The sequence below is a fragment of the Ambystoma mexicanum genome, chromosome 6p (assembly GCF_040938575.1).
Source record: "Ambystoma mexicanum isolate Mex_15411 chromosome 6p, UKY_AmexF1_1, whole genome shotgun sequence".
NCBI classification, from domain to species: Eukaryota; Metazoa; Chordata; class Amphibia; order Caudata; family Ambystomatidae; genus Ambystoma; species Ambystoma mexicanum.
In genome coordinates, this window is record NC_090935.1 from 1,085,862,214 (window position 1) to 1,085,889,881 (window position 27,668).

General features: G+C 46.6%; 1 long non-coding RNA gene across 1 annotated transcript in view; it reads left to right on the forward strand.

Annotated features, from left to right (window-relative positions):
* Positions 1-8,523: 8,523 nt before the first annotated feature.
* The window catches only part of LOC138510191 (uncharacterized), a 96,555-nt gene continuing 77,410 nt past the window's right edge, over positions 8,524-27,668 (forward strand). Inside the window, exon 1 of the long non-coding RNA XR_011280340.1 lies at positions 8,524-8,658. This is a non-coding gene — a long non-coding RNA (uncharacterized lncRNA). The remainder of the gene's footprint in view (positions 8,659-27,668) is intronic.

Consider the following 27,668-nt stretch of genomic DNA (forward strand, 5'->3'; position numbering starts at 1 on the left):
ATGATGCCTGTCTATGCCTGTGCTGGCTTGTCTGCTGTTCTAGTCTCGCCTCAAGGTTTCTCATATAGGCAATATGAAACTAGGGACTCTGCGTTTCTGTGCATACATTTTGGAGATGGTTTGACTGTGTTTGTCACAGGGGTGTTTTCTGGAAGCTTCTCCCAAGGGATATTGATTCCTCTCTCTCAGTGCCTGCTCTTAATGGATTGCATGATGTCAGGATTTGGACCTGGCAGGCATATATTTTTCTCAGCTCTTCCTGATTTAGTCTTTGGTGCTATCTGATGGTACATGTTTGGATATCTCGTGGCCTGACATTTCCAGTATGTCTGAAGCTCCACCAAAGCTGTAGCTGTATCTTGGCCCCTCGGTTTTATTCACAAAACATATACAAATATATTACATAACTGATCACGGAACATGGTGTTACAGTGATCCTGCATAGATAAGACTTGGAAAACAGGCTACGAAGATTGTTCCTTGTCATTTATAAATCTCTGAGTGGTATTTAGGGGTGCGTGTGACTTGGCTGGCCACATGTTCTCCCAGTATCATTTTCACCTTGGATACTTCGCTTATGGATACTCTTTATCGCAAGGTTTTGAGGTGGGGCCTGCATCTTTCATTTTAGCTCCTGGTTTGTCTTTTCTTGCAAGTGTTCTGTAGCATATTTTATTGACTGGATTCCTCGACCTGTCATAGTGCACTCCTTCCAGTGAGTGCACTATGTCCTTGTTTTCTCTGACTTATTTGTTTTCTTGAAGCTCTTCTTCTTATCCTATTTATTGGGCCTTTGGGTTTGTCAGGGAAGAATTCACTTATCGGTAGCCTACTCCTTCAAGACATATAGCTGCCTATTTGTGAGGTATCAAGCTTGGTATTTGGATGTGGCTTTCTCGTTTTTGCCCTTATAGGTTGTTTGACTATCGCATTACTGGTGCATGTGATGTGATGGTGTTTGTTTGAATTTGTTCTTCTGATAGTTTTCTTACTATCTATTTTTCTATCATGTTCCTCCATGACAGGGGCTCACCCTGGAAGTTTCTCTTTTGAAGAGTTAAATTTGTGGTTCTTATATTTATGGAATATTATTGGAATTGTGGTTACCCCACCTACCCCATTTCGGGTTGAACACTCAGCACAGTTTGATATATCCTTACACTTTTAGGTATTTTATTATTATTATTGGGGTATTTATTGAGCGCGGACCTAGCTTCTGGAAGCAATGGAGCGCTTTACAAATCATAGAGGGAAGTACACGCTGAGGGAAGCAGAGATACAAGAGAGTGGGGAAGGGGGGGCAATTTTGCACAAAGGGATCTACAAGCAATCAAAGGAGGAAACAGTGGGGATCAGATCACCCAGTCTCAGGTAGGGTGGGGAGTTGAGGGTGTAGACCCAGGTTTTAGGGAGAAGCCATTCCTTGACGAGGTGGATCTTGAACTCCTTCCTGAAATGTAGAAGCAAGGAGGTGAGTCGGATGTTGACGGGAGGAGGTTCCAGAGTCTTGGGGCATAGACAGAGAAGGCCTGTCTTCTAGTTCTTTCCTTCCTGCACCGGTGGCGTTCAAGACTGCACATCTCCTTCCTTTTGGTGGATCGCAGGCCTCTGGAGATGCTGTGTTTCTCAGTGAGTTTGCTTGGGGACCTCAAGGTGACAGCCTTAGAGATGATGCAGCAGGATTTAAAGGTGATACATACTTGGAGCAGGAAACAGGGAAGTTCAATGAGGGTCAGAGCGATGTGGGTGAATTTACAGTCTTTTGATAAATCGTACTGCAGAATGTAGGATACATCTCTGTGGTTCCCGGGATAGTTGCCGGAAGGCCTTCATAAAGGGCATTGCCACCATCCTGGTGGGAGAGGACCAAGGCTTAGACAGAAGATCTGGATTTGTTTTTGGGACAAAGGGCTTGATTTTCCACAGCAGAGAGAGCTGGTACCAAACTTTGTGCTGTCTTCCTTGCTATGTGCCGTTTGAAAGAGAGGTGTCTGTGGATGTTGAGCCCAAGAAACTTAGTGTAGGTGGTCAGCTGGGATATGAAGCCCCCGAGGTTCATAGCAGAGAGCCCAGTTTGGATGTCAGTGTCTTTGGTGTTGTTGGTCAGAAGTAGAAATGTATTATTGATGGGATTGAGCTTCACATAACCACTGGACATCCAGGACTGGATCAATGTGGGCTAATGTGTGAACGTATGTGACAAAGAAGAAGGACTAAACAATGACGTACGGAATGTAAGGAATACATACCAGCCACCTTTAGAACACTGACTCCTTCTCTGCATATTGCTGGGGTTTCTCCCATTTTCCCATGCAGCTTATGCCTTTGTGCAATGTAGGACCGCCTGGGTATTGCAAACAGGACTTCTGATTGCATTTTCAAGTCGTTATGGCCTTAAGGTAATGGGGTGAGGGGCAATATGATGTGCAGAATGTATAGTGCTATAACTGTGTTGTCAATGTCCTGCACATGCGTTCAATTTTATACTGTGAACATAGCCGCTGTATTGAATCTAGGTGCATTTTTAACATTGCCACTGTATTAAATCTAGGTGCATTTTTGAACATAGCCACTAGGTTGAATAGCGTACTGCTGCCCTTTGAATTCTGCAACTGTGTGAAAGCTAACTGAAATCTGAAGTTTGCCACTGTACTAACCACCCCTGCTCTTTGCTCCTCTCATGCTTCCCTCCCAAGTACCACACACACCCATAGGGCCTGCCACACTACACACAAAAACACACAAACCACACATCCACAACTTTTTTTTTAATTTTTTTTTTTATTGCAACATCAGTCTAATATGTCTCAGCATAACACTGTGACATCAGACTTTTATTACAAACATTTTTTGTCACGTATTCCTCTAAAAACGCTAACACAAGACCAAACCAAGAGAAAATGTAAGAAAGATAAGTGCAAAAAAACACAGGAACGACCAAAGCCACCGTTCAAGTACCATCTAGCTTCATGATTAGGGCGGCACAATCTGTGTTAATTGACCCACAGCCTTCAATTTGAGAGAGGCGATGAAATCAACTATCGCACAGCATAGTTTCACGGAATTGCCTGCCATTGCATGAGACCACCAATCTCGAGAGTCGTGGCTCGCAGGAGTGAAGTTCCCAAGATGTAGGATACGTTTTGCCGTAATTGTCGTGCATTAAGTTATTAAATGTTCTAGGGATTCGGGCTCCTTCAAGCTCCTTCAAGCAAAATCGGCATATATCATCAGTTACTTCTTTGGAGTGACGAAGCCACAACATGGCTCTTGTGTCAATGGCATTCAGCCGTATTCGCAGGACCATTCACCGGACACAACAGGCATGTGCAATCAATCAAAGCACACTTTCTCCTGGTTCTGCAAGCATCATCAGAAGAGCACAACCTCTATCCTAGCCCTCTTCCCTCACTAACCTCCCCTGTCCTCTCTCTGACAGAGCCACGTGAGTGGCTGGAGACCATGCAAATGGTAACGGTATGTGGTGTAAATCAACATAACATAACATGTGTCAACGAAAAAGGGAGCATAGCACAATGAAGATTAATGTTAAGTAAAGTATTAGCCATGAAGAGGAATAAACGTGAACTGTATAAGTGAACAATCCACAGAGACCAGTTGAGTCGGAAGTACTTGCCAGGGTACTTAAGGGCATGGGGCTCACACAGTGCCTTGATATCAGCCAGGTCCTTTCTGATTAAACTTTATGAGTGCAGAAAGTATATTCAAACAGGTGGATCCGAAAAGCGACTTCGGGGGCTCAGACAACACAGAAGGTGCCCAGGCATGCATCGCAATCGTCTTTGCCTTCAGTGCTGCTCTTGGGCTGCACAGAGTGCTTGCTAGGACTAATGTTGAAACTTTGACCTAACCCAGTTACATTTTAAATTGCAACCTTAGATACGCTTTTAATATTACTTTTAGTCGCTGCATGGAAATTATTTTTTATTGTGTGTTTGTGCTGCTACAATTGATTGGAACCATATTTTAGTGTTGAATCACCTTGAATTGGGCACTATGTAATCAATACTTATAGCGAGAACGGAGTGCTCCGATAACCGAGAAGACTCTGAACTTCTTTCCCGCTATGGCTTTTTGGCATTCTTCCTTGCCGCGTCATAGAGTGGCGACGTAGGCTTTAATTGGATTGCGCCAGCACAAAGCGCTGACATGAAGCCTGTTTAGACCTGTTTGTGGCCTGGTGCGGCGGTCGGGAAGAAGTGCTGCCCCCCTCCAGCCCGATTAATCCAGCAGGGACTTCTGGAATATAGATAGGCGAGCGGATTGGGAAGAGGGGAAACAGCTCCGTTGGTGTTTACAAGGAATCTCCTGTTGGCTTTGGATAATGGTATGGGACATATCACTCTCCGTGCCCTTAATAAGCTAAGAGTCCTGGGACTCTGGTTCCACCTTGGGGGAAACTAATAGAGTTCCTCTTAAAGAGGCCCTGCTTAATGCAGGGCTGCAGTTAGGCATTCTCATCAGATTCATGATCTTATTGCGTCTCAGGACCTAGACATTTATTCTTTACAAAGACATGGTTTACAGACTCGTCACCTGCAATTTTCCATTGGTTGATGCCTGTTAATTAGATCACTCCATTTATTAATAGAACAAAGGAAAAAGGAGAGGGTGGCAGTGATTTCAAGAACCTACCTTAAAATGTCTCATTTAGAGGCCTTTAGTTGGGATGTATCTATCCAGATTGGTAATTGCATTGTATGGGTATCGGGCACTAGCTCCATTAAGATCGTGCTGGGGTATAGGGTTTATAGGTTCAGCCAAAACCTTTCTCGAATATCTAGATTAGTTTTTGATTGATTCAGGAGCAAAGTACAGAGAATTGTTGTGTCTCGAGATTTCAATATTTGGATGGACGTTCGTTACACTCCGGACCAGAGGTGTTCTGGGTGCTGACAAGCAATCATGACCTAACTTTGTTGGAAACGTCCGTCTCTGATATAGGTGGTCATTGTCTTGATGTGGTTTTATCTAGAGTAGCAAGCACTAGAGTTATGAATATTTTATCTGTCTCCTGGTCGGGCCATTGCGTTGGATTGTATACACTTGTGTCTACCGGATACAGGAGCGGCTCCTACTACAAATATCAGACAGGCGTGGTTTTGTAGACCAGAGGATCTAGATCAAATCATTGACTTAGAGGTTAAAAATGCATTGGAACAGGTGGATCCTGCTCAAGAGTTTGAACATTTCTTTGATTCAGGTATAGCGATCATGGGTAACATCTGCTCCAAGGTGGCCCAGCTGAGGCAGGGGAAGACTAAAAGAACTTCTAAACCCTGGTTCACTCCAGATCTCTCCCATCTGCGTAAGGAAAGGCGCTAAGAGGTATTGAACACAAGTGAAGGAAACACAGATCTACTTCTAATCTAGCTAGAGTAAAGAAGGTGTCCAAAGAGTGTAGAAATGCTCTATTTTTAGCAAAGTCTGAATTTCTGAGAAAAATATTTAAGGGCTAAATAAATCAACCCAGAGAAATGTTCTCTATTATCAATAATTTTGTGCAACCTAAATGCATTTTTTCATCCACGGAAGCTTTCGCGGAACAGATCAATGAGTTCAACAACTTCTTCTATGAAAAAATGGAACAGATCAAATATATATTGCCGCCGGCAGTCTTCTGCCGGCAGAGGGAGAATTTGTTCTTAACAACCCCCCCATGGCAGCCTTGGTTACCTCTAAAGGTGAACCTTTCTCCTTCTCGGCAGTCACGGAAGATTACATCACGGCCTCCTAAAAAATGTTAAACCAACAAATTATCTACTATGCTCAATCCCTGCAAGGGTGGCGAAACGGTTAGCGCCAGATATCGCCCCAATTTTGTGAGACGATTTGTTAACAAGTCCCTATAAACAGGGATTGTATACTTAGCACTGAAAAAGGCTTTGGTATCACCTCTCTTGAAAAAGTCCAACTTGGACCCTGGGGACTTGAAAAACTACCGCCCAGTAGCAGGCCTCCACCGGCCTGCCAACATTTTGGAAAGGATTGCAACTTCTCAATATCAAAAATACATTGATAGGATATGATATGATAAATAATTTATAGCGCGCCTGTAAACAAGTGTTTCTAGGCGCAACAAGACAACGGAGGACAAAAGGAGGACAAAAGAACGATTTTATAAGGCCTTGTGTCATTCAGTGTGGGGCACGGGGGTAGAAGTGCCAGGGGGGATGAGGGAGGGGAGAGTGTAAGTAACCAGTAAGTGCAGCATGGAGGTGGCTCGTAAGAGCAGAGAGTCTGGGGACTGTAGAGTTGCAGATACAGTCCCTTAGGTGGGTGGGAGGCCTAGAGGCAGTGCAAGGGCAACTGGTCATGCAATGCAGGAACCTGGTCCCGCAACTTCAGTGGGTGGCCAGGTAACCAGTATGCGCAGCAGACAGGGACATCAGCAAGGAAGAGGGATAGAGAAAGCAGAAGCAAAAAGGAAGGTCTCGAGTTGCTTCCAGAACCTTAGGTAGTTCTGCTCAAGTTTGAGAGAGGCATGGAGGCTGTTCCAGAGGGAGGCCCCAGCCGAGGATAGAGAACTGCCCCCCACTCTGTGCCTGGAGAAGCGTCTGATCCTCAGAGAGTTGGAGGTGGAACAGTAGAGGGCTCATTGACGATTAATCAATATTGGACCCTCTACAAACCAGGTTTCGTACCGGTTCCCGAACAGAGACCGCACTGACGGCTGTGTGGATGATCTTCTTGAAGTGGCAGATCAGGGGGATCTATCCCTCCTGGTCTTACTAGATCTCTCTGCACCCTTCGGTACGGTGGGTCACAACATTTTACTTAGAAGGCTCAGAGAGATCGGAATCACCTCGACCGAAGCCAGCAAATGGTTTGCTTCCTTCCTTTCAAGGAGATTGCAACTGGTCAAGATGGGTGGTTTCACCTCATCCCCGCTCCAACAGGGATGTGGAGTCCCTCAGGGGTCATTTCTTTCCCCCCTGTTATTTAATGTATAACTGCGTCCTTTGGTGGATCTGCTTAAAACTCACAAGTTCAACTTTCATTCCTACGCGCATGACACCCAAGCAAGTGGTTGTAAAACTAGGGAATGTGAAATAGACTTTTCGGACAGTCAAAAACTGTTTGGTGAAGGTGAGAGCATGGATGTCTGCCAATCGCCCTTCTGTTGAATGCCGATAAAATTGCTCTGTTTGGTCCCAAACATCTTCTGACTCATGCCAGGTGCCCTGATCCTACATGCCTTCTGGATGCAGACCTACTGTTCGCACCTAAAATTAAAAACCTCGGCTGTATATGGCAAGAGGATCTAGGATAATCAGCCCAGCTAAGTGCAAAGGTGCAATCTGTTTTTGGCACTCTGCGCTTACTACGATAGGTCCTTCGTTTTTAACCAGCAGGAGGTCAACCCACTGGTGGTGGGGGCTATGGTGAACTCCCGCTTAGATTAGTGTAATGGACTGCTGGAAGGCATACCACTCACTCAACTGGATCGTTTGCAAAAAGCCCAAATGGCTGCAGTGAGGATGATTTTGTGAGCAAGGCTTCCCCAATTTCGGAGTTTCGCCGGTCCTTGCACTGGCTCACGGTGAAAGACCAGACAGATTGTAATATTCTCTGCCTGGTGTTTGAGTGTGTAAGCAATCTGGCTCTTTCTTAATTATCTAAGAAAATTCGGCGGTGCCATCTGACTCGGCTACTGCGCTCTGATGACAAGCTGCTATTGGAAATTCCTAGGTCAAATAATGTGTTCCGTGGTGACTGCAGATTTGCTGTCTATGGCCCTAAATTATGGACTAGCCTACCACTGGAAATTCGGGCCATAAATCTTTATATCAGTTCAACAGGGCATTGAAAGCCCTCCCATTTAAATAGTTGGCTAGGTGGGCAATAGTATTGATGAATAAAGGGATTTAAGTTTTTCTCAGCGTGGTTTAGTTTAATTGGGATGTAGTTCATCAAGTGCACGTTACAAATATTTCAAAATCAAATGCACTCTAGATTGTCAAATGTATTCTAGCAGACTTTTCATCCCCCATAGCGGCGTGCACGTTTTGCAGGGGGTGTCTCGCGCACGCATTATACTGTTCCGTGTTATGAAATGCTTGGATCTTGAAACAGGTGCGGGCTGCGTGCGCAGCATTGTTCCGGACTGTGCTCTATCCCTCTATAAGCCAAAAGGGATTCCAGCGATGCGCCCTCTCGTGCCAGTGGGGCAGACTCCGGGCCCGTGCCATCTGGAGGCGTTCATGGAATCATCTGGGCCTTCTATGCCGCAGTGTAGCATTGTGCAAAGGGGAAGCATGGGCACATGGGGTAACCAGGCGGGGCGGGTGCAGGGCTCGCTACTGCCCCTGCTAGGGCAGATGCCGTGTATGGGGCCATTAACACGGCCCCGGAGCCTCTCCCTGCGGCACTGGGTGGCAGGGCACCGAATGCTCCGGATCAGACAAGAAGAACTGAGGCTGCTTTAAATGTATCCCCTCTGAACCGCCCATGTCACTCTATCCCTAATAAAGGAGAGAGGCAGGTGCAGCGATGCGGCCGCCCCCTCCCACTTGATCACACCCTCCAGCCCTGCTGCAGCAGCGCGGGAGAAGCAGAGAGACCGTGCGCGAGAGAGGCCGCCGATCCGACCGGGAAGCAAGTGCCCGCCCGCGCTGCGAGGAGCATCCTTGCCAGGTAAGCAAAGCGCCTGCGCCGGAACTTCACTGCATAGCAAATAGCCACACACGCCTGAGGTGGGATACCTGTCATTGGACGTTAATAACTGAAACTATTAAGCGAGATCGAAAAATGACCTTGGAAGATCAGGCTTTTTCCATGTCAGCATAGTTTCTGTTCGTCCAATAGAAGTATCCCCACTCTTACGCTTTCATGACAGAAATCCGACAACTTCTTGCGCCTTTTTTAGATACTGGTCCTTCTGGCCGCTATGCAGCGGAAAGGGCGATTCGCATTAGCAGTGTTTTACTGGAGGCTGCTAAATAACTGAGAAACACAATTTGTAATGGTTGCCTCCTATAATCTGAAATTAAATATTAAATACTTCGAGATACTGATCCCATGGCAGTTCACGCAACTCAGTATCTCGCCACAAGACTGGCGATTTGCATAAAAGAAAAAAACATTTTGGGAACAAAAGAATTCCCACAATTTAAAATGCCAAACATCCCTTTAATATTGAGCCTGCAAGAAACGCTTTTTAACGATTAATGCACGTTGGACTGTTCTCTTTTTATTAGTAATTATTTTCACCCTGACAAACAAGTCTTTAAATTGCAAGGCATATATACCATTTGGATCAGGCTGTGAAGCGTTGTCAGTTTCTCTATTCATGTCCCAAGCATGCATGAACTCAGCTTATCTACAGATCTTCGAGTTTCTTGGACTAGCCGCTGGGCTTCAGAGTTCCTGCACTGGTTGCGATAGGGATGTCATAATTAAGGTTACACCGGAAATTACACAACTCAGAAACGAATAATGCTAAGTAGTTCAAACAAAACAACTTTGCGATCCATGCTTTACGTTAGCAGAGGTGGACTTTGGAGCGCTAATGGCCTGTGGATCCCCCTTGCGTAACATTAGCTAAAATAAAACAACTGGTAGCATATTGTACCCCCACGCCCCTCCCTAAGGTGGTGTTTAACCCCAGCGTGCAGCCAGGAATAAGCACTTTTTGGGCAAATTCTCGTGGTGGGGCCCGAGGATTGTTAGACAAAATTAACGGCCTGAAATAGCAGCCCTTCAGGACATTTCAGCCGCTGTCCAGCCAATCAGATTGCCGGTCTTTACCCTAGCCTACACAGGTGCCCCATGGCATTTCCACAAACACAAGTTTGTGGCTAGATGTTAGCCAATCAACTACCCGAAAATAGATATGTCAGTCCGTGGATATTACTGGGTAAACCATTTTTACAACTTTTGCCCAGATATAAAAGAAACTGCTGGACAGATTTCCTCCAAACCTTTGACTGCATGCTTGAGGGACCGCACACCCACTCCTCACAAACGTTCAACATAAATCCTGCCAGTGGGTTGGGCTGTAGGTTAGTACAAAGTTTGCCCTATGAGAAGTTACAGGAGAATCCCACACTTTTCCTCATCCTATAACGTTGCCTCTTCACAAAAACTCACAAAACCTTCCAAAACAAGAGTATGATTTCTGGGGTGTGGGGGGAACTTTTGTTGGATGGGGTATGCTGGGGTAAGCTTCGGTCACTGAATAGGGTACATGGGTAAGCTTGGTTGGTAGGTGGCAGTTGTTGCGATGAGCTAGGGTTGTTGCTGGAGTGAGCCAGGGTTGTTGAGTGGGGGTTGCTGATTTCTGTGGTGGGTGAAGTTGGGTGGGTGGGGTGTGGTAGTGTGACCTGGGATGGGTGAACGGTATGCTAAGGCACACAAACATAGGTGTGGATTGCTGGGATGAACTTGGGCTGGTTCTGGGGTGAGCTATTGTGGGTAAATGGGGGCTGCTGTGGTAAGATTGGAAGAGTGGAAGGCGATTGCTTGTTTGAGCAAGCGTGGATGTGAGGCTAAGAATTGCTGGAATGAGCTACGGTGCTGAGGTGGTTGGGCAATGTTGGCGTGAGCTAGGGTGGTTTGGGAGAGGGTACAGGATTGAGCTAGGGTGCGTTGGATGCATGTGTTGTCTATGTCGAGAGTGCTGGGTGAGATTTTGAGTGGTGCTGGGGTGAGGTAGGGTGGGTAGGTGTGTTCGAAGGTGGGAGTCAAATTGGATGTGTGGGGCTTGTTGGGGTGAACTTCAATTCTGTGGTAAGTGGATCTGGGGTGCTGGTGCAAGCTTGGAGGTTCTGGGGTAAGTTAGGGTGGGTGGGTAGGAGGGATGTGTTGAGCTATCGTGATGTGGTGAGCTTGAGCATGCTTGGATGAGTTATAGGTAGTGTGTGTTGGGGTGTGCTAGGGAGGGTGTGGATACTTGCTATGGAGGGTGGGGATATTTAACTGAAGGGAGCTAGGATAAGGGAGTGAGGGTGAACTAGGGTTGGCGAGTGGGCAGTGGCATGAGATGTGGATGGTGCTAAGGATTCATGGTTGCTTGTTGGGGTGTGGGGGCTAGATTATTGGGGTGAATGTATGAGCTAGAGTCCCTTGGTGAGCAAGGGGCCCTTTTCTGTGCTGAGATTGGCACAGGAGTGAGCTAGGTTCAGTTGACTCCTGGAGTGAAAGATGGTTATGGGGCAGTGTTGAGTTGAATTAAGGTGGGCGAGTAAGAGCTATAGGGGGGCTGGGGTGAGGTAGGGTGGGTGTGTGAGTGCTGCAATGAGGTCTGGTTACACTGGTGCTGGGGTGAGCGAGATTTGGTTGGGGGCTTGGGGTGAGCTAAGTTGGATGGAGTGCTTGGGTGAGTTTTAGGGGGTATTGTGGTGGGTGATAGTGTGTGGATAGACTGAGCTAGGGTTGAGGTGATGTGGGGTGATTTTGTGTGGGTGTGGTTGGTAGACTGAGGTGGAGGGGTTCGGATGGATGGGTGGGTGATTCAGTTGGGGTGAGTGGAGATGATCGGATGAGGTGTTACTGCAAGGTTTGAGGGGTGAGTGTGCTGAGGTTGGCTCTAGGTGTCCTTGGGGTGGTTTAAAATAAGCTGTTGGGGTGAAGTGTGTAGGGTTAATTGAGCTTATGACATGCTGGTGTGATTTTGTGTGGCTTTGTGGGATTGATGGGGCGATGTAAAGTGGAAAGGATGGGTCAATAGGGTGAGTGGGCTGAGGTAAGTTGGTGGGATGAGGTTGGGTGCACATGTGGGGTCAGGCTTTCTCAGTGATTCAGGAGGTTTATGTGAGGTGATGTGGTCGGATTAGGTTGGCTGTGTTGGGAGAGATGAAGTTGTGGCCGTTGTTGGGTGGGTAAGCAAGGTGTTTGTGGTGATGTTGTAGGGTGATGTTGGGATGAGTGGTGGATGGGGTGGATGGAGCAAGGTGATGTGGTACATGAGGAGAGGAAGTCGGGTGAGGTTGCATGGTGAAGTGATGATCAAGGTGCAGGAGTGAGATGAGGTGGTCTGGAGAGGTGAGGCGGTGGGGCATGTTTTGCCTCGTGCCATAACCGTGCCCCGTTGTTGGAAATGCACAGAACCTTCCAAAAACAAGGGCTTATAGTTTCTGAAGTGAGAAGGGCTGGGATAGGTTGAGGTGGGTGATGTATGCTGGGTTGCACTTGGCATAGTTAATGGGGTCCACAGGTGAACTAGGGCAGGTGGGTGCAAGTTGCTGAGGTGGTGATGTTGGTTTGGTGGATATAGTGTGGTTGTCGGGTCGGTTTTGGTGGGCAGTGTAGGTTGTGTGGTGGTGGTGTGAGGTTCAAGAGTCAGAGAGTGTGATTAGGACGAGGTAATGTTCTTGGGTAAAGGCGGGTCAGCGTTAAGTAGATTGACGTTCTGGGGTAAAATGGGGTGTGGGATATGGTGAAGTGCTTGGGCATGACTGTGTGGATGTCTGGGGGTGGTGAGAATATGTGCTTCGGTAAGGCTGGCTGTATTGTTGGGCTGAGGTTTGGTGTGTGAGTGAGGTGATGGGGAGGGGAGTTGCTGGGGTGAACTTGGGTGGGTGGAGTGAGGTAAGATGCTAGGATACAGTTGGATATGTTGGATGGTGGTGTGAGATGAAGTACTGAGATGTTGCTGGATATGTTGGGCAGTGGGATGAGGTGAGATGCTGGGGTGACTTTGGGTTGGTGAGGTGCTGGTATGCGATTGGGTGCTGTAGTGATTTTGGGTGGGTGAGGTGAAGTTTTAGATGAGGTGTTAGGATGAGGTTGAGTGGGTGATGTGCCGGGGTGAGGTTGGGTTGGTGATGTGAGGTGGTAAGGTGCTGGAGTGAGGTTGGTTGGGTGTGCTGCTGCGTTGCGTAGGCAGTGCAAGAGATGAAAGGGTCATATGAGCATGGTAGGGGGAGGAATAGAACACAATAGGGAAAATGAAAGAAATCATTCTTGGATGTTCTGGTGCTGAACTCTCCTCCTCGTGCTGAACTCCAATCCTTGTGCTCTGGTGTCTGTCCATATGTAATCAGTCTCCATACTGACACTAGCATGACCAGGCCAATGCTTATAATAGAGATGTGCCTGACATTAAAATGGCTGCTTGATGATATGCACATCATTACTGCCAAAAACACCAAGGATTTAAATCCGCTTCTAACATGCCAACCCTCTCTATTTGTCTATACCAACGTGTTTTGTTCACACATAAGTGGCACGCTGCACAACTTAAATGACCCAAAACCAAACATGACTAAATACACACAAATATGTGCAAACATTTAAAAACATAAGCACTCCATGAAATGTATGACCCATAGAAACATGGCTGACCTCCAAAAAGGTAATACTAGGCAACCACCTGATGCACACGTATTGTGTCTGGTCAACTGGATTTACTAACTGTACAAGTGGAGGCATATTGTACCAGCAACTATCTACTCTGGCCCCATTGCAAGGAAGTAGAGCACCAAAATGTCAAAACATATGAGACAGCGGTTGCTTGAGCTATATACAGGTGTGGTGAAATGAGAATGTGGTATGTGGAATGGGAAGAGTGGTATTACATGCTGAGACTGTGTACACAGAGTTGTTAAGCTGTACCAAAGTACTTTAACGACACTGTGACAAATACCCAGATGTCATTGATTCTTACCTAAGGGGAGATCCTCCCCAGGAGGCCAGGGAGGTGAGGCCGCTACCCAATAGTGCCCCTGGGGTTGGGACCAAACTCCTTCAATACTTCCTCCTGCATAGATCAAACCACTGATAAAAAAAATGAAACTGAAAGTGCAGAAGATCCCAGCAACTACAGACCTCTATCCAACCTGCCCTACCCGGCAAAGATACTGGAGAACCATGTATACAAAATCCAACTTAACTAGGTTGAAACAAATGGAATACTCGACCACTCACAAGTTGGCTTCAGACCAATGAGAGGAACGCAATCTGCACTCCTATCCATATGGGATGACCCCTATACTCCTAAACATCTACTTGTCCCCCTTGATTTATTTATTGGATATTTATAAGGCGTGCATACAACAAGACAGGGTTTTAAAGCACCACAAGTCAGAGGGGAGTGAAACAAGGGAGCAAATACACAATGAAATTGACTAAGAATAAATAGAAATGGATGGCGGTCCTACGAGGCCTTGTGACATTCGAAACGTGCAAGTGCAGTGAAAGAAAGAGGAAAAAAGGGGGAAGTGGGGTGAGGGTAAGGGCTATTAGGGTCTCCTAGGGAAGCAAGTGCCAGTGGTACCCATTGGGAGGCAACAGGTAAGTGCATGGACGGAGACATCCCAGGCGAAGAGGGAGGTCTACAGCTTAACCTGTAAGTGCAGAGCAGAGGCAAACCACTCGACAGGCGGGTGTGGGCCCAGAGGACAGTGCAGGGGAGGTGCTGGGGGCGATTGGGCCGAATGTCAGGACCCTATTGGACTCTTGAGGGACCAGGACGCCAATCTCAATGACAGAGGGGATGGTTAGCATGGGAGGTGGAGAGGGAAGGAGGAGGAGAAGAGAAAGGTCTTGAGTTGTTTGCAGAACTTGAGGTGGTCTGGTTCAAGATGGAGAGAGAGGGAGGCTGTTCATTGGAGGGAGCCAGCTGAGGAGAGAGATCTGCCCCCTGCTCTCTACTTGGAGAAGCGTTTGATCAGCAGAGAGTTGGAGCCAGAAGATCGAAGGGATCTGGAAGGAGAGTATTTAGTGAGAGAGAGTTGCAGGTAGCATGGTCTCAGGACCCAGAGAGCCTTGTGGATGATGCAGAGGGTCTTGAATTTCATAGTTGCAGCAATCGGGAGCCAGTGGAGAGATTTTAGAGCTGGAGATTAAACGATCCCATGGCTTGAGGCTAATCATAAGTCTTGCAGCCCTATTCTGGATTAGTTGAAGAGGAGCGAAGAAAGAGGCAGATTGAGTAAAAGGATTTTCCAGTAGTCTAGCCTGGAGAGGACCATAACTCTAGAGACATTGAAGTTAAAAAATGGGCCTTCTTGGTGAGGTCCAAGATGTGAGGAGTTAAGGAGAGGGAGGATTCGAAGATGACCACAAGGTTTCTGGCCTTCGTGGAAGGAGAGGGAGGTGAGCCCTTAGAGGATGGCCAGAGTGCAGGACGGAAACAGGAAGCAGTTGTCCAGATAGGAAGGATCTCAATATCATTGGCATTAAGACAGAGATCATTTGAGGCACACCAAGACTGAATAGCAGACACACAGTCAGGGATGATAGAGGAGGAAGAAGAGGTGGAAGAGGGGAGCTTGAAGAAGAGTTGTGTATCATCTGCGTAAAACTGAAAATGAGTATAGAAGGCGGAGATCAGGTGAGCAAGAGTTGCAAGGTAGATGTTGAAAAACCAAGGTGAGAGGATAGAGACCCGAGGAACAACACATGTAGAGAGAGTGGTGGAGGAGGACAAGGAGCCCAGGAGCGCATGGGAAGGGCGGTCAGTGAGGAAGGAGGTCAACCAATCCAGTGCCCGGTTTAAGATACTAAAAGCATATTGGAGCCACTTTATGAGGATAAAATAGTTGACTGTGTCAAAGGCGGAAGAGAAGTCAAGGAGAATGAGAGCAGCAGGAGAGTTAGTCAATATTTGCGAGCAGTTATTCACGGGTGTTCAGCAGAGCAGTTTGCATGTCTCTGGATGCTTGGAATCCTTAATGATGGTCATGTAAACAACCAACGAGCTCAGTGTGTTGGGTCAGTTGGGGGATGACCAACTTCTCCAGGAGTTTCCAAAGGAAGGGTGTAGTAGAGCTAGGACAGTGGTTGGCCGGACTTGAGGGGTTGCTGAAGGCTTTTTTAGGAGGAGGTGCACAAGGGACTGCTTGAGAGAAGAGGGGAAAGAGCCAAATGCTAAGGAGTGGTTGCAAAGGTCGTCAAGAGCTGAAGCGAGGGAGGAGTTGCTGTCCTTAATGGTTCTGGAAGAACAGGGAGACACCTGTTTGGATGAGACCTTCATAGAGCGGACTACTCAAGATATCTCATCCATTGTAATAGGTGAGAAGGTAGAGAGAGTGGGAGGGGGTAGGACACAAATACTCTCTCTTCCCTTTCTGCTCAGTCTCTGTCCCTCTTTCTTGTGGGGTTCCACAGGGCCTGGCTCTGTCTCTACTCTCTTTAATGTAAATATGCAACCATTAGTGGACCTCATCCACTCCCACGCTTGTGATGCTATGCATATGCGGAAGACCCGCAGATCCTCGTTCGGCTGAATCTGTTGCATACTGATATGTCATATGTCATCTCAATTCCCGAGTTGTCTGGAGGCCATGGGGAGTTGGATAGCTTTGAATTGCCTCAGACTAAATGGGGACAAGATGGAGATCTGTGAGGCTGGCCCACCATTGGCCACCACCCTGTGAACCCCTTCTTTCTGGCCATCTACAATTGGACCTTTTCCTACACCTGTCAGACTTAGGAGTGAAGCTGTGCTCCTCTCTCTCAATGGCGGCTCAGGTTGGGGCCTCCTGCCAGGCAGGCTCTTTTCAGTTGAACATTTTGCGGAAGGTTCTTCCTTTTCTTCCTAAGCATTTTCATGCCCCAGTGGTTGCCCCGCTGGTTGTTAATCGCATCAACTAATGCAACTCGTATCTGGCTCAGCCTTTGTATCTAATTCAACGCCTTTAGCGACTTCTAAAGTTGGCAGCTAGAGTTGTCACTGCATCTCCCATGGCACACATATTACGGCCATCCTATGGACCATTCATTGGCTCCCTGTGAGAAAATGTATTGAGTTTAAGTCTCTTTATGTGGTTTATCAGGCTTTATATGGTCAAGGAGCAGAATTTCTGAGCCAAATTTCAGGTGTATGTTGCCACCCGGGCACTTTGCTCGCAAGATAGTTTTATTCTTGTTGTTCCGCGCTTTAAAGTCAGCAGAACTGGCAGCCACGCTTTCTCAGTAGCAGCCGCCAAGCTATGGAACTCTCTGCCATGAGAGGTTAGAGTTCTGAAAAACCATTTTGCAATCAGGTGTCTGTTAAAAACTCTTTTTATTTTAGTGCTCTCCTGTGTCCCTTCTCTAATCAGATATTTAGCACCAAGATGCCTCCAGCGAACGTGCGCTTTAGAAATTTAATAACATAAAAACAACATAACAGAGGTGGAAGAGAAGCTGAGGGAGGCAGGGCGACAAGGGGAGGAATGGAGAAGGGGGAAGAAGAGAGAGAATGGTCAGAATGCCCTGAGTTTTAAAGGTGAACTGGGTGGCCAGTGCAGTACAGGAAGAGGTGAGCTGTAGACTGCAGATGGATTCGATAATTCCTTGCGCAGATTTTGAAGAGTTCAGCCATGTTGTTAGAGTCTCAAGAGATGCGAGTTTGGATGTGAGCCCTCTTCTTGGAGCGGATAGAGAGACGCTATTGCCTTTGTAGTAGGCGGCAGGCCAGTTTGTCTGAGGATGAGCCCGAGGTCTGCCACTTCCGTTCCTTCGAACCCACGGACTGCCTGCCTACAACTACGCAGATGACACACAACTGATCGTGGAGATAACCACGACCCAAGAACCAAACAATACCCTCAACAGTTACAGACATCTACTGCTGGATGACGACGAACAACCTAAAATTAAAGCCGGCCAAAACAGACATAATGGTTTCACCCCCAGAGGGCAACAGAACCAACCCACAACTAGACTGACTGCCAGGCATGGGAACCCAACCGAAAACCTCAAGTGTGATAAATAACCCAGGAATGCTCATGGACAACGGACTATCCCTAGGACTGCAATTCAATGCTATCACAAAGATGTGCTTCTATCTTCCGAGACTCCCTGTAGGACGCTCCTGTACCTCTCTTTTCTGCATAGAACCCTTACAATCATATCCCTGATATTATCAAGAATTGACTATGCAAACAGCCACTGGGATTAGTGATGCCCTGAGGAGAACGTGTTATCCCCACAGCCCATCTAACCCTAATATACCTTCCTCAGCACACTCCCTAGTGTTCCTATATGTTCGTGTAAAATGATAGTAAAGGGAATACTGGGACGAGGAAGAATGGAGACTCCTTAAGGGACATGGATCCTTTAAGTAGTTTTACGAAGAAGAGGCACAGACCCATACTGATGGCCCTGCGGAACCAGACAGAATGGTCTAGTTGCCTCAAGCAAGATACACAGCTACTGACAATAAAAAGGAAAGAAGGACAGTTCAGTCTGTCTGACACTCCCTTAAGGAATCTGGAAACTCGAACAGCCACAACCCCTTCATCATCATGGAAGCTGAGACGGAGGCAGAATACAGGGCGCAGAGAATGGGCAGCCTGGAAGATATGGAATGCCGCAGAACCAACACAGTCACAGGAAAAGCCGGGTAAGTCCTGAGCAGGGAGAAAGAGCACATGAACAGCCAATTCTCAACCGGAAAGCACCCTGAGGAGATCCGGGGATCCGGGAAGGTTGATGGGAGTCCCAAAGGGCAGAACAGACATGGAGAGCGGGTCTGTAACCCACAATCCATAACAAACTGCTGCCAAAATCATCTTCATAGTTCTATGTCTGTGTGTGTGTGCACTGGGATCCAGCCCAAAACCAACACTGCTCTTAACAGGTTTGCTATTTTGCTGAAACAATAAACTCACTCAGGAAGAAAGGAAATGCTTTATATTTTGCATTTCTTTTAGCAATAAGTGGATAACATAGCCACTAAGCTCTGCAGACTGCACAGGACTTTGTAAGCACCATGCAAGTTCGCTGCCCTGTGTAGGTTATTAAGTGATTGACAGGCACACTTATTAAGTGTGCCTGTCAATCACTGTGATGCAACCCCTTCTAGAAACCTCAGCAACTTGTTTGCGCTGGAAATGTACTGTCTTGCATCCTGATGCCAACACCCTCCTACCCCTCCCTCCTCAGAGACAGGCTGAGCTACCTGCTGGGAAGCGCATCTGGTATGCATCCTTATCAGTTACCGAGGTCAAAGCTGCGTCAAAGCTCCGTCGGCGCAACCTCATACCTGTTTACGCACAGCAAAGCAGGGAAAAGCTAAAGCCAAAATCTGCAGACCTTGGGTACGGCCTTAACAAGCAAACTTTTCAGGCCTACTGACTGTACTATGTGAAAGCAAAATGTACTAAAAGCGGTAAGTATTCAGTATGCACTTCGAAAAGCCATTAACCCTATCATAACTCAGCAGGCTTTGTGCCTATGCACCATTTGGTCACTACACAACAGTAGTCACAGTAACTGGCAGGATAGTGAAACAGGTCTGCAGAGTCAAGAAGAGAGAAACTCATGGGTCGGGGTCCCGCACCTTTGTATGAAATGCAATGTAAGCCATCTTCATAGTCACAGTACCTGGCAGGATAGTGAACCAGGTCTGCAGAGTCAAGAAAGGAGAAATCTGCGGGTCTTGGTCCCGGACCCTTTAATGAAGAGTAACCTATGGCATCTTCATAGTCGTAGTACCTGGTAAGATGATGAACCAGATCGACTGCATATAAAGAAAAGAACCACACAGGTCTCGGACCCGCATCCTGAAGATTCGAATGAAGTTCCAAGGAAGGGAGTCATTTCATGGACACTGTGGAAGATAAATCAGACCCGGGCAAAGGAGTCATTCCCCTGAGGATCTTGTAAAGTTTAAGAACAGTTGGAAGGGAGATCAGGGGAAGAGAACCAATTCCCCCTCCTGACATTGTGACACTTGGAGCAAACTAAGAGAGATCAGGGAAGAAAGCCATACTCTCTGATCGTATATACCGTGTGAAGATGAGCCAAGAAAGGTACAGGGAAGGGAGTCACTCCCTGGACGTTGTAAAATCATCAAGGCCAACGATACCTTGAGAAGGCAGGCATTCTCCAGGGAATAACTTTGGGGAAATAAGGAATCTTGATATTCCAGTGGAACCTTGCTTTCTTTCAACTGTGAACTTTGATCTTTGCTTTATTTGAATTTGGGAATTTTTTGTTTGCATCCTGGAGAGGAAGTGAAACCTGGAGAAGGGGGCCCTTCTCGCAAGCAAAGTTCCCACCTGCAATTGGACATTGTCCAGAGGGAGGGAGCCATTTCTCTGCACCAAGAAGTCCCTTTACCCCTTGTGTGAGGGATGCAAATAAGCACTTTGACACAGGATGGTGGACTATTGTGAATTAGACGGACATCCTGACAGAGTCGTCAGTATTCAGTTTGAGGCAGGGAAACCCCTCCTAGTAATAGGGCCAGGTAGGTTTTTCCCTTATTTTCATTTGAATAAAAGATTATGACACCAAACATGAAACCTCTGTGTTAGTATCTGTTGTGACTGGCATTCCTCCCTGTGCATGTATCCTACTTGTATGAGGTGTATGTAAGGAGTGATGTCATGTGTGGAATCTTAGCTGAAGGATTGGAATGTTTGTGTGAGAATGGAGTTCCACCCTAGGCAGCTAAAAGATGTGAGCCTGGGTGGTGGGAGCCAGTGGGTTCCTATGTCTGTACCTGATGAGACCTGATGGACTGAATTAACTGAATAAAGTAACCTGATCTGCATGGCAGCTTGACAGTGTATCCTTTGAGCATACTACCTGAGATGGTGTCATAACAGTATCCTACTTCCACACACTTATAGCACTCATAACCTTAGTTTAAATGAAGGAAATAAAATGACCATTGGTGTCAGTACAGTCATTAGATTGGTGACAAGCGCCTGGTGCAGGTGACCAATAAGAAAAGAGGAACTCCTTTTGCACTGTCGGCACCCGTGGAAGAGGTGGTTGTGGTCCTCAGGAACAACAGACCAGTGCAATAGTCCAGGTACCTCTTCTCCACAGATGGTGAATGGGGAGAAATGCCTGGTATGGGACGCATGTGGAACATTGAGGCCCAATTAGGGGCAAAGGGGCGTGCACACCGCACAGGCCACACACGAGGTAAAGCGGTCCATATTTAAGGTGCCATAAGTGACCTCACTCAGCCACACTGTGCAGTTGATATGCAGCAAATGATGCAGAGACCACAGCTTGTGGATCCATGCCACAGGGCACCCAGCAACATGGGTGGTGCTCAGTGCCTCGTAGTACATGGATCACACAGGAAAGCCAGGGTGCCAAGGGGAAGGGTACCCTAAAGCTATGAGCATTTAAGAATAAAAACCTGCCAAGACAGTGGACAAAAGCAGATCAGTATTCAAGCACTTGTGACTTACCACGAGAGATGTGCAATCTAACAGACTGGACAGAAAACATCATAGGTCAAAAGGCTGAGCTGACCACTGAGCAAGCCCAAACCACATCACCCATCAAACACGGCACCGCACCAGGTCTAGCATGAGAATTTGAAGGTGCAGGGGCGTCCACTTGGGTACTGGCATAGGGATCATTCTGTACACCAAGTTGGTTGCCAGTGGCCTTGGATGAATTTACGCATCCATTTCTACTGCCACTGAAGTTACGTGTTGGGTGTCTAGTTCGATACTGGTGTGGAAAGAAAACCGAAGTGTGAAATGTTCAGGCAGAATAGACAATGATAGAAGTACGGTACGGTGAGTATGGAACTTTAGAAACATATACAGTCAAAAGTGTCCCACCTCTTGTGGCTATCCTACCATTAACAGACAAGCCATGCAGCAGAAGCACTGGAAGAACAAGCCGTTCCTTGCAAGCAGGCTTCCGACATTCATATGTGCACTATGTGGGCCCAGAATGATTGCGGACATAAGGAAATCACTTCACATGCATTGATCAGGCAAGGAAAGACAGAGTGTATTTGAGTAGTTACCTGAGTCGAGGGAAAAGAAGGATGGCAAACACGTGTATGTAGTCTCTATTAGGAAGCTAGATAAACACCACGATCCTAAAATGGGTGTATTTTTAGAGAGATGCCACTTTGGCATTCACAGACAGGAAGGAGGGGAAGGCGTGGAAGGGGGCACAACCACTAGACTTGTACGGGTACCTTCTGAGACCAAACAGGCGAATGCCTCGGGGAGGGATACGTGCATGATTCACTGCTTTGAAAGCAGCGTAGAGAAGAATTGTCGTACAAGCAGGCCGGAATTTGTATAAGGTACTGATAGTAGTGAAAAGGGTAGAGAGTCCCCTCAAGTGTGCCAATGTTCTAAGAGAGGAAACAAATGAGGCTGGTGAAAATGTGTACAATGCCCTATGTGTCACAGGCAAAGATCAGCAATGAAATTATGCCAGAGTGCAAGCAACCGAAGAACACGGTGGTGGAAGGAGTATTTGTTTGTTTGTTTATTTGTTTGTTTGTTTGTTTATTTATTTAGTATGGCGCGCAAAACCCAGAGGTAACAGGGTGCAACTGAGATCAGGAAGGTAGGATTACATAAAAACCTAGTTGCAGGATAGGGCACACATGAGAAAGATGCATAGCATTACAATGCGAGGAATGTGCATATATACATATAGTTAATAAATTGCTTACATATTTACATTTTTAGTGCTGTGCATAGAGACAGTACGGTTGAACTTACATATTTACATATTTCATGCTGTGCATAACAGTCCGGTTTGAGCAAGGCATGGGCAGGTGAGGTGGCAGGGTTAGTCATGGGGATCTTTGGACCGCAGCCAGGTGAGGATGTTTCGCCTGAAGCTATAGTAGGATTGGTCTGTCCTAACGTTGAGTGGGAGGGCGTTCCAATGTTGGGCTGCCGAGACAGGGAAGCTACTGCCGCCGGTTTTATTTTGTCTGAAATTGGGTACCTGCAGGCAGTAGGAGCTAATTGATCTAGTGGGGCGGGTGGAGGTTTTTTTCTTTATTCTGGATGCGAGATAGGGGGGGGGCTGCATTGTTTAAGCATTTGAAAGTGAGTGATGCCGTTTTGAGAGAGATGCGGTCAGAGATTTTGAGCCATTTGTGTTCTCTCCTTTTGTTGGAAATGTGTTCCTTGGAGGGTAGGTTAAGGGCTGTTCTGAGAGCGTTATTTTGTAGTGTTTGTAGTTTGTTGGTTATGTATTTGTTGGCTCCTAGGTACATGGCATTACAATAGTCAAGTCTGGATAGTATTAGGGCATTGGCAATGATGATGCAGCTAGCCTGGGTGAGGAAGGCTCTACTTGCCCTGATTAGCTTGCATGTGTAGGCGGTAGAGGATGCTAGTGAGTTGACTTGTTTTTTTAGTGACATGGTTGCATCAAGGTGAAAGCCTAGTGTTTTCACTGTTTTGGCCACTGGGATGGTGTTGCCATCAATGTTGAAGGCCTTATAATTGGAGCTGAGTTTTTTTAGATTAGTGTTGGATCCGAGGAGCAGGATTTCGGTTTTCTCATCATTCAGGCATAGGCCGTGTGTGGCCATCCATGCCTGAATGATGAGATATATTTTGTTTACCAAGGCCATATCTGAGTCGAAGTTGCCCGAAAGACCCGAAAGGGGTATGAGGATCTGGGTGTCATCTGCATAATTAGTATATGAGACACCTAGTCTGTCCAACTTGTCAAATAGGGGCTTGGTAAAAATGTTGTAGAGGGTGGGAGAGACGCAGGAACCCTGGGGTACCCCGCAAGTTATTTTGATGGGGTCTGCTGAGGCTAGGGTAGAGAAGACCCTCATGGTTCGATTGTCCAAGAATGATTGGATCCAGGCTATGGCCTCTTTCGAGAAGTGGGCAGCTGAGGCCAGGTGTTCGCATAGGACTGCGTGATCCACCAGGTCGAATGCTGCCGGCAGGTCGAGGAGGAGTAGCATGGCCGTGTTCCTTTTGTCGTTGATCTCATTGATCTGGGTTTTAAGATCAATTAGGGCTGTCTCAGTACCGTGCTGCGGTCTGAAGCCCGATTGGCGGGTGCCTAATAGTTTGTGAGTTTCAAGATATTGCTGAATTTGTAGGTATGCTACTCTGTCTATTATCTTTAACAGGAATGGCACCGTGGTGATGGGCCTGTAATTGGTGGGAATAGCAGGGTCTAGGGTTTGCTTCTTGAGGAGAGGCAAGACCCAAGATTCTTTGAGGTTGCTTGGTATGGTGTTGGAAGAGAAGGATGCGTTGATCAGCTTGGTTATAAAGGGGGCTAGGTCCCTGGCAGCATCCTTGATTATCTGGGGAGGGCAGTTGTTGCCTTTGCAGTTGGATGGTTTAAGTAAGGCTATAACTCTTTCTGTTTCTGGGATAGATATTTTGGTGAACCTGAAGAGATTCTGGCCTGGAGGGTTGGTTGTTTTGGCGTGGTTGCTGGGAGATACTTCATTGGTGGTGAGGGAGTCTTTTTTTAGTGCAATTTTAGTTTGGAGAGTTTTGATTTTATTAGTTAGGGCGTTTTGGACGCTGGTGCACCATGCTTTGTCCTTGATTATATTGTCTGGTGGGGGTATGGAGATTCTAGTTCCCTTAGTATAGCGAATAGTTCTCTGGTGTTGGAGCTAGATGTTTCGATTCTTTAATTGAAGAGATTTTGCACTCTTTGGATTAGGCCGTGTTCATCTAGCATGTTGGCTATGGCTTGTGCTGGTTGGTCATCAGGGTCATTTAACCAAAGGGTTCAGGTCGCCTAGCAATAATATTTGGGAGGTGTCTTTTATATTGTTAGCTAGGAGGCTGGATAGGTCTGCTTCGAATGAGCCAATGGGGCCAGGTGGCCTATATATTAGATAAATGGTTAAGGTGCGACAGTTGGAGATAGGCAGTTTGGCTACTAGGAGCTCGCAGGATTTGAGAGGCGCTTGAGGCAGTGGTCTTAGCTCGAGGTTTGTTTTGGCTATGATGGCTAGGCCACCTCCTCTCTTGTTGGGCCTGTCCATTCTGATTATTTGGTAATTTTCTGGAATGGCTATTGAAAGTGCTGGGCCTGCTGCTTCGTGCAGCCATGATTCTGTGATTGCTAGGAGGTCGAGATTGTTTGAGGATAAGGTGTCTGCTATTTCTGTGTCGTGGGCCACTAGTGATCTCGCGTTGATCAAGGCTCTGGATATAGTGGTAGAGTTGGGTGTGTCCTGGATTGTTATAGGGATGAGTTTGGGTTGGGTGGAGTTGTAGCAGGGTGTGGTTTGGTTCGGGCGGGTTTTAGTGTGTTGCGAGGTGGGTCTCTTGTTATGGTAGATAGGCTCGTAGAGGCAGGGTAGTCTGGCTCATAGTCTGGTGTTTCTTTCTGAGGTTGGAAAAGGTGCATTTTCTGCAGGGTACATAGTTATGGCAGCGGTAGAGATGGCAAGGTGTACTAAGGGTATGAGGAGGTATGGTAGGGTGGCTGTTTGGTTCTTACTAAGGTACATTGTGTGATTTGGATCCGGGATCAGTGACAGTAGTGTGGATCGACTATTGTATAGCGGGGCTATTCTGGCTGTAGCGGTAGTAGAAGGGAGCGGCAACTAACGTCAGGTAAGGTCTAGTGGTGATTGTGGCAGCAGCAATAGTAGTTAGGTGCAAACTAGCATAAGACAATATCAGGTAAGACACAACAATTGGTATAATGCCGGCAGTGTTTTTCATTCAGCGGCTTAAGACCATGGAGGGTTCTCAGTGGAAGAGATCACAAATACATCAACGTCTACACCCAGGAGTATTTTGTACTGTTTTTAGGGATGGACGAAAATATTTCTAAGTGAATAAGGAATGTTTTCAGTAGCGCACACATTTGCACAGCCTTGCAAAGAGAGGGAAAGAGTCACACGAGGTCATCAGTGCTCTGAACAATTTTATAAAACAAAGTTGCTCTTGGACAATGCCCAACACAGTGTACCTTCTATTGGGGAAGACCCGCCCAAATTGCCCATAATGCCATTGTGCGGTCTAATTGGCAGTCAACAAACATGCCACAGTCGATGGGGCAGGGACTATGGCATTTGACTCAAAGTTATTGAGAGGGGCAGAGCAAGCATATGCAGTGATGGAAAGGGAGATTTTAGCTGTGAGATGAGTGATCAGAAATGTAGGACCTTTGAGGTGGGGACACAGTTTGAAGTAAAAGCAGATCATTAGCAGCTGAGGGAGATTGTAAGGAATAAGGCGTTGGAAATGATATCATCCTTCATTAGGCTATAAGCCAATGCATGTCAAGAGCACATATTGGAGGTGGGGTATATGCCAAGTGTGAAAAACATACCAGCAGACTGTTCATCACAGTTGTCTGGAGAGAGGGGAATGGTGACAGTGCATGAGTAGAGGGAATTGGAACAAGTCCCTATTGTTCAAAAAAGTGCTATTAAGGAGGATGAGTACAAGCAGGTGGATGCAGAAGGCGAGGAGTTTAAGGTAGTAAATGGCTTGACAACTAAAATAGAACTATAACTAATGAGGAATTGAGAGCCGTTGCTCATGGAGCCATGTGCAGCTTCAATAATAATAATACTACGGCAGACCGAGAGAGTGGGCATTGACAAGAAAGACACTGCGAATCACATTCTCAGGCGCAAAATGTACAATACAGATCTATTGAACAAGAGAAACCCTGTCCTAAAATGGTGCTAGAAAAAAGCCAAATAAAGGTACATTAAAATAAAAATGGCAAAGTGAAAGTCTGACCTCATGCAAGTGCTAGAGAGTTGCCAAACGTCTGTCAAAACGATAGCGGGGTAACTCTGGAAGCACGCCAGACTATTCCAAAGCCCTCAGAAGACGGTGGTTGCAATGGGCGATGCCGCTCAGGAAAGGGAAAGCATGGGGGTGGGTTTCAGCAAGAATGAGGATGAGAAGGGCAAGAAGGAGACTGTCTGATCCCAAACTTTTCTGGGATGAAGAAGGGAGTTGTCTGTGCGGGTGAGGTGGAATGAGAATGTGGAATTTGGAATTTGGTATGTGGAAAGGAGAGAGTGGCATTGTTGAGATTGTGGGCACGGAATTGGTGAGAGATATCAGAGCCCTTTCAGTGCATTCATTACAATTTTAAATTACAGCAACATTAAAACTATTGCCCTCTACAGATATGTTCCACTACCCACAAGCCACAGCCAGCGTTAGGCAAAGGTTTGTGGTGTGGTGGCTGCTGTTTATGCACCCGACCATTTCCTGCCAAGGAACTCACATGAAACCTACACTACAAATGGCACGGAAGGAACGTTCTAGATGACACTGTATACCTTCGACAGACACATGAGTTAAATCTGAATTACACGAGAACTGACATGCACGTGTAACTCAACACTCTTATTGACACATTTATCCAGTTTATGCTGCATGAGGCACTTGCCACGATGCAAATTAAGTCTCTTGTAATTTCGTTTGTGTAACACAAACAGCCGCCATCTTGCAAAGAATTGGATATAGGTATTTAATCAGGGATAATCTCCCCTTTTAAGGTGGACTATTCAGATATCACCTTAATAATAGTTTTAAAAAAAAAAAGCAAATGGAAAACGTCTGTGAAGCACGTACATGGGTGGGCTAACAGTGATGATGAGAAGGGAAATGCATCTGTCAAGGAGGGTCATGGGTGGGCTAACAGTGATGATGAGAAGGGAAATGCATCTGTCAAGGAGGGTCATGGGTGGGCAAACGGTGATGATGACAACGGAACTATTGTTTGGTGATGTGCAAAGGCATTTCTAAGTTATGGGCAACACGACCAATTATTATCAGCTAAGCATTGGAGAGTCTTGAGTGAATGCTTGCAAGGCTGTACATTAGAAAAAATGTCCCTCGGTAGAACTGGGTTTATGTCATTCTAACCAGCATATTCATTAGAACGTAAGGCCCACTGGTCATTGCAGTCTCTTCATCTTTTTTTGCACACCCTGGTCCGGACACTTACCGTCAAGATTTGCAGTGTTAAAGGCCATTGCAACCAAATAGAATCCTTAGTATGCAGATGTT